Here is a 6,000-nt window from a genome sequence, read left to right as displayed (position 1 = left end):
GAAGGGGGGCTAGGAGACATCCCTTCCCCCCAGTGTTATGCAAAAGTTGGGAAAAGTTGGAAAATTGTGAGAAATTCAAGAAAGTTGGGGAAAATATACAAGAATTTCAACAATATTTTAGTTTCAGAGTTTTCAAAAATTTTAATTTTTTGGAATCATCAAAGTTTATTTATATCAGGGCAATCACCAGATATGATATATTATAACGATTTTCCCAACTTTTGATGCCAAATCTGTTTCTGAATCTATGATTTTCCCAACTTTTCATATTGAAATACATATGTAATTGGAAATCTGGAAAACTGGAAAACTGTCTGGAATTTTATCCAGATTCCAGTTTCGCTAATTAGCCGACAAAATCACCGATCTATTCTCAAAGTTCTTATTTTTTTTCATAAACTTTTGCCCTCGCTGTGCTCGGGCTTAATTGTTGTACTTTTTTCTCAAAACTACTCCTGTTTTGCTTCTTGAAATTACAAATTTTGAAAAACTTTTGCCTCCGTTTCACTCGGATCAATTTGGTTATTTTGTTCACATTTAAGATTTCACGAAACCATTGATAAAATTTTTAAAAAGTAGAGATTAGAAAAAACTGAATTCTTACATTGAAATTGATGTATGGAAAATTTCAGAAAATGAAATAATAAAGTCAGAATTTGTGCTCAAACTTGAAGAAATTTTTTTTTTTTTAAATTTAATTGCTTGTAGTCGTAGACTTCTCTTATTCTGAAAAAGTTTTTGTCTCAAATCAGATTTCTTCCATTCGAAAATTCGGAAAATTTTGAAGAAAAAAAACTTGAGGTTGTTCTGATTTCTGGAACTTTTTCCTTTCGTCGTCTTTTTTAAGGATTTCTTAATTTTTCATTAAAAATTAAAACAGTTACAATATTATAAGGAATGACACAATTACATGTACCACTAAGTACCTAATTTTAATGATTCTTTTTTTCCTCAATGCGTTATGCTAAAATAAAGAATTTTGAGTAGGTACCTCAATTTTTTTCAAGGTAGGAGAAAAGTAGGTACCTACCAAAATTCTGATATCAAAATTTTGGAAAAACAAGTTCTTCAATTGGTGTTTTAGCTGCATATTTAAAATTTGAACCCTTTTGATTCTATAGAGAGGGTTAATATATTGAAATTTCAGAAGTTAATTGTGTATAAAAATGACATTTTTCAACTCCAACACTAAATTCATTTTTTATAAATCCGTAAATTGCTAAGTAACTTTTCTGAACTCAAAACAAAGGAACAGAAACGTGAAGCTCGACTAGGGCACCAGAATTAACCGTTACAACAGCATTTTGTGCAATCAAACAAAAAATCTGTTCTTTTACTCAAACTCCAAATTTTTCAACTTATCTAGGTACCTTTAACCTGCCATAGATGACATGGGGGATTTATACGGGAGTAGTACCATCTTGTAGCTCTCGTCGAGGCGATGAACCATTGAGGTGAACACGGCGTGCTACCTACAAGCCCCTCTATCTATTCATGGGAAGATGAAACGGGCGTCTAAAGTCTATACCAAATGAGCAAAACCGAAAAATGAAAATTTGTCAAAATGAAAAATTCGACCTAGGGAACTTGTAGAGCATTTTTTAGCTGGAAATTGCAATTTTTGGGATTGACCTACCTTCATTTTTGAAAGATCTATGCAACCTTAAAATTTTGAAACATTTCAAATTTATACTCTGTTTCAAAACTGATATACTTACCTATACCTGGTAAATATATCATTCTTACTAATTCGAACATCCAACTTGAAATGGTTGTTGGATTTTAATCACGCTAAAATGTAGGTAATAAAAAGTGCGCTTTGTTTTCCAACTTTCTAAAAAAAATCTCCACATCATCTCAACTGTTAGAAAGGAAAAAAATTAATGCATAATAATTTTTAAAATTGTTATAGTAGGTATAGTTAATTAGTTAAATGCGTTTTAAAATATTTTAGACCAAATTGCGAAAAGCAGTCACCCAAAAAAATGATTTAAATTAAACATTTTCAAAGAGTAAGCTGATCTTAAAACAAAATTAATAATTTTTTTAAAAGTTGTTCTCAAAATTTTGAAAAATTTCAATTTTTTACAGGATTTCAGCAAAATGGATACTCAAATATCAATCAATACAAAATAATTTTTAAAATTCTGAATAGGTAAATAATGAAATTTAAAAATAAAATTGAAATTTTGATGGATCAAAATATCAACAAAAAAATAAGAACTGAGTAGGTAAATAAATTTTGGATGTATTTTTTAAAAATCCCAGTTAAACCGAAAATTGTAAAGCTAAATTCTAATTTTTTCAATAAATTTAAATACTTACCTCATCGGCATCTGCAACCAACAACTGACTAGGTGTAAAATTAAGGAACGACCAGTACTAACTACGTACCTACAACATTCTGAACAGTGTAATACATGCCGTGTCTGAGAACTGAGAAGCAGTAGCGAAACTTGACGGCCCTTATGGGGGAGGGGGGTTGAAATCAAGATACAAGGTATTATACAATACATACAATACAAAAAAGGTGTATTTTTACGCCACGGCGCGGCCATTGCCAGCGAAAAATTAACTTTTTCACTGTTTCTGGGGGGGGGGAGAGGAGGATTATGTATTCAATTTTATACCACAAATTCTCAATGGAATATTTTTTGACCAGTATAATGGTCCTGAAAATGTTCAGGTAATTTCATAAATTAATGAATCAATGAAAACGTTTAAAGAAGCATCAAGAAGGCTTAAAAAACCAAAAAAAAAATCAGCAATTTATTCTTTTGTCAGATTTATATATTACACAACCAAGCAAATTCAAATTCTTAAATTTCATTTTATTTGTTCATCAAATTCAAAGTCATAAAACTGGAAGTGGGCGAGCTCCCTCAAATGAAAATTCATTATTAAAATATGCCAAAATGTTGAGAATTGAGTTTTACTTTTCACTTACGTCACACGCGACCTCTTCTCTTTTCTAAACCAGAATATGCAAACTCTGGAACCGTAATTGACTTGAGTGCTCAAAAACGTGTATGTTTTTCAATACCAAGTACGACATTTTTTGAGAATTTTGAATTTTCCTCCCCCTTGGTCTTTGTACTCTATCATTTTTGGAGAAAAATGATATTATTAAAAGCGTACTCAGAGCCCAAGACAACATGTATTTGACACCAAGGCAAAAATGTTGAGAATTTTGAATTTTTTTTTGAGTTCTGAGCTGAATGATAGTTCGAGTTTCAGTTTTTTCAAGCTCATCCGGAGTCATCTCATCTTGGGCAAATATCGGTAGGCTGAAAATTTTTGAAAGCCACCACCAGGTGCATGCTACACTATCTCGAGGCACTTAATATATTAGAATAATGAATCTATTTTTCTTTCTTTGTATTTCTCATTTCTCAAAAATAAGAAATGTGATGTGAGAATTCGAGAGGAAAAAATTAAAATATTAATAGGAAAATATAGTACAGTTGAAAGAACAGCGCATGAATCATCAATTCATCTTCATCATGATCATGCAGTGCCGGTTTTAAGGGGGGGGATTTGGGTGATAATCCCCCCCCAAGAGGCCAACTTTTTTGGAAAAAATTTTGATGCTATAAAGTGGGAATTTTCCAAGCATTTTTGCGCTCTTGTTTCACTGAGATGGATGCCGATTACAAACCGATGTTCATTTTTTTTCATATTTTTTGAGAAGAAGAAGCCTTCTTTTTCTTCTCAAGCCCACATTATAGGTATATTTGTACACGATTTACTTTGAATAATACTTTGCAGGCAAATTTCAGTCACTGAGGTCCCTTCTTTTTAAAAATTAAATAAATAAATGACATATTTATTCAGTGGCGTGGCCAGAGAGTGAAGGGGGCCATTGTCCTCCCTTGCGAACGAAAATTTGAAATAAAACGTGCAAAAGTGAACTTTTTTTTGTTGTTCCGGATCCATTTTTTCTAAAAAATTTCGCTCTCGCTTCGCTCGAGCAGTAATTTTACCTTCATTTTCATAATATAATCACCACACATCACGATAGGTTTCCAGAAAATGACTCCTAATTTTGATGTTTCATGCCTAGAAATCTGGTTTTGCCTCCTCCTTGAGGAAATTCTGACTATCCAACTGTATTTATTTGATTTCTGCTCTCCGAGAAGCTTAATTTTACCCCCCCCCCCCAAAATGAGACGGCAAAATTGTTTGGTTCTGACCCAATTATCCCCCTCCAAGGAAAAATCCTGGCACCGGTACTGTCATGATGCAATTGAACTCGATACATTTTCCTTTTTTGACCATTGATTTTTGATAAGTATTGAATGTATTGATTGATGCACCTAAATAAAACGCAAACTCTGAAAAATTTTACATAAGGGATGCAAAAAATAAAAATAGGTATTTCGAATTTTCAATTTCATTTCAAGTCTATGGATGTTCCCATAGCACAATTCATTTTTTTACCCACAAATGACAAATCACAAAATGCAATAACTCAATAAGATTAAGGTCATAAGTGTAAACGCTAAAATGAAAGTACGCACAAGCACAAGCACAAGTAGCACAACACAATACAACTACCTATGTAAAAAAATTATTTATTATTACCTATTTGTGATCTGTCACGAGCAGTGTTGCAAGAGTGCTGGTTTCAGCACTCCGGAGGAGTGGTTTTTACTCCAAGCATTTTCATCATACTCCATACTCCACTCTTCACTCCTAGTTTTAAAATTTACTCATAATACTCACTCCTTACTCACTCCAACCAAACTTTCAACGCTCCTACTCCACTCCCACTCCACTCCTTACTCCTATTATTTTTCAGGAATTTAACCAAAATTTGACCATACAGATGTTGAGTGATTGAGTATATCCGTGAAGTGAAGGTGTAAGATGGTAAAAGTATATCAATAATCAATAAAATAACATAATTGGTAATAACGAATGAGCAAAATGGTAAGATAACCAAATAAAAGAATTAAAAATACGCGAGTAATAGCAACATTTTGATGTAATTAGCCATAAAATAAGGGGAAAAAAGAGGAGTAAGGAGTTTTGGATTTAGCAACACTCCAACTCCACTCCTACTCCTTTTTGAAACAGTGGGAGTACTCCAGCATAGGAGTATGGCTCCACACTACAGCATGGAGTGCTCTTACTCCAAGCATATACTCCTCAAAAAATCTCACTCCTTGCACTCCTTACTCCTACTCTTACTCCACTCTTGCAACACTGGTCACGAGAAAACCAACTTAGTGTCCAAAAAATCAATATTTTTTTTATGGTGGATATTGGTAGTACTCAGGGTGCTGAATCTGCCTGCGGTGCTAAAAACGTTCGCGAACGATTCTTTTGACCCTAAATTTAAGGTCAAAAAAATTGAGCAACTACAAAAAAAATTTAAAATTTTTTTTTTTTTGATTTTCTTGAAATGTATGTCCGGGGGAGTCAACATACAAATTTTTGTGGATATCGGCTCACATTTATAGGATTTAGACCGTTTTTTTGAAATTTGAATGAGGTTCACTCTGGAAAAATCAACTCTTTTCACCTTGAACAAATTTGGTAAGAAACGTGATAAATTTAATAATAATAACTTATTCTTCATTAATAATTCATACTCGAGTGGTTTTTGCAACATTTTTGGCAAAAAAATTCAAAAAAATCGAAAAAATCGATTTTGGGAAATTTCGATTATTGGACTTGGCAACCTTGAATGTGATGATTCTGAAAAAAAAATATCGGGTTATGTTGGCACTGATGGGGGCCAAAAGTGGTGCAAGTTTCAAGGACCTACAATCCTACAAATTTTAGATCGCCTGATACATAGACTCAAAACTTCAAATGCCCTTCCTGTAAAATTTACGTTTTGGACACTAGGTTGGTTTTCTCGTGACAGATCACATTTATTAAAAAAAATTAAAAATTCTAAACTGATTTTTAAAAAAAAAAAAACAAAAAAGCGCTTACACATACTGCGCCCTCTACAACACCTGTTCTGCAGTTTGGTTTGCTTGTTTGTGG

The sequence above is a fragment of the Planococcus citri genome, chromosome 4 (assembly GCF_950023065.1).
Source record: "Planococcus citri chromosome 4, ihPlaCitr1.1, whole genome shotgun sequence".
NCBI lineage: Eukaryota > Metazoa > Arthropoda > Insecta > Hemiptera > Pseudococcidae > Planococcus > Planococcus citri.
Note: the sequence above shows the minus strand (reverse complement) of the source record.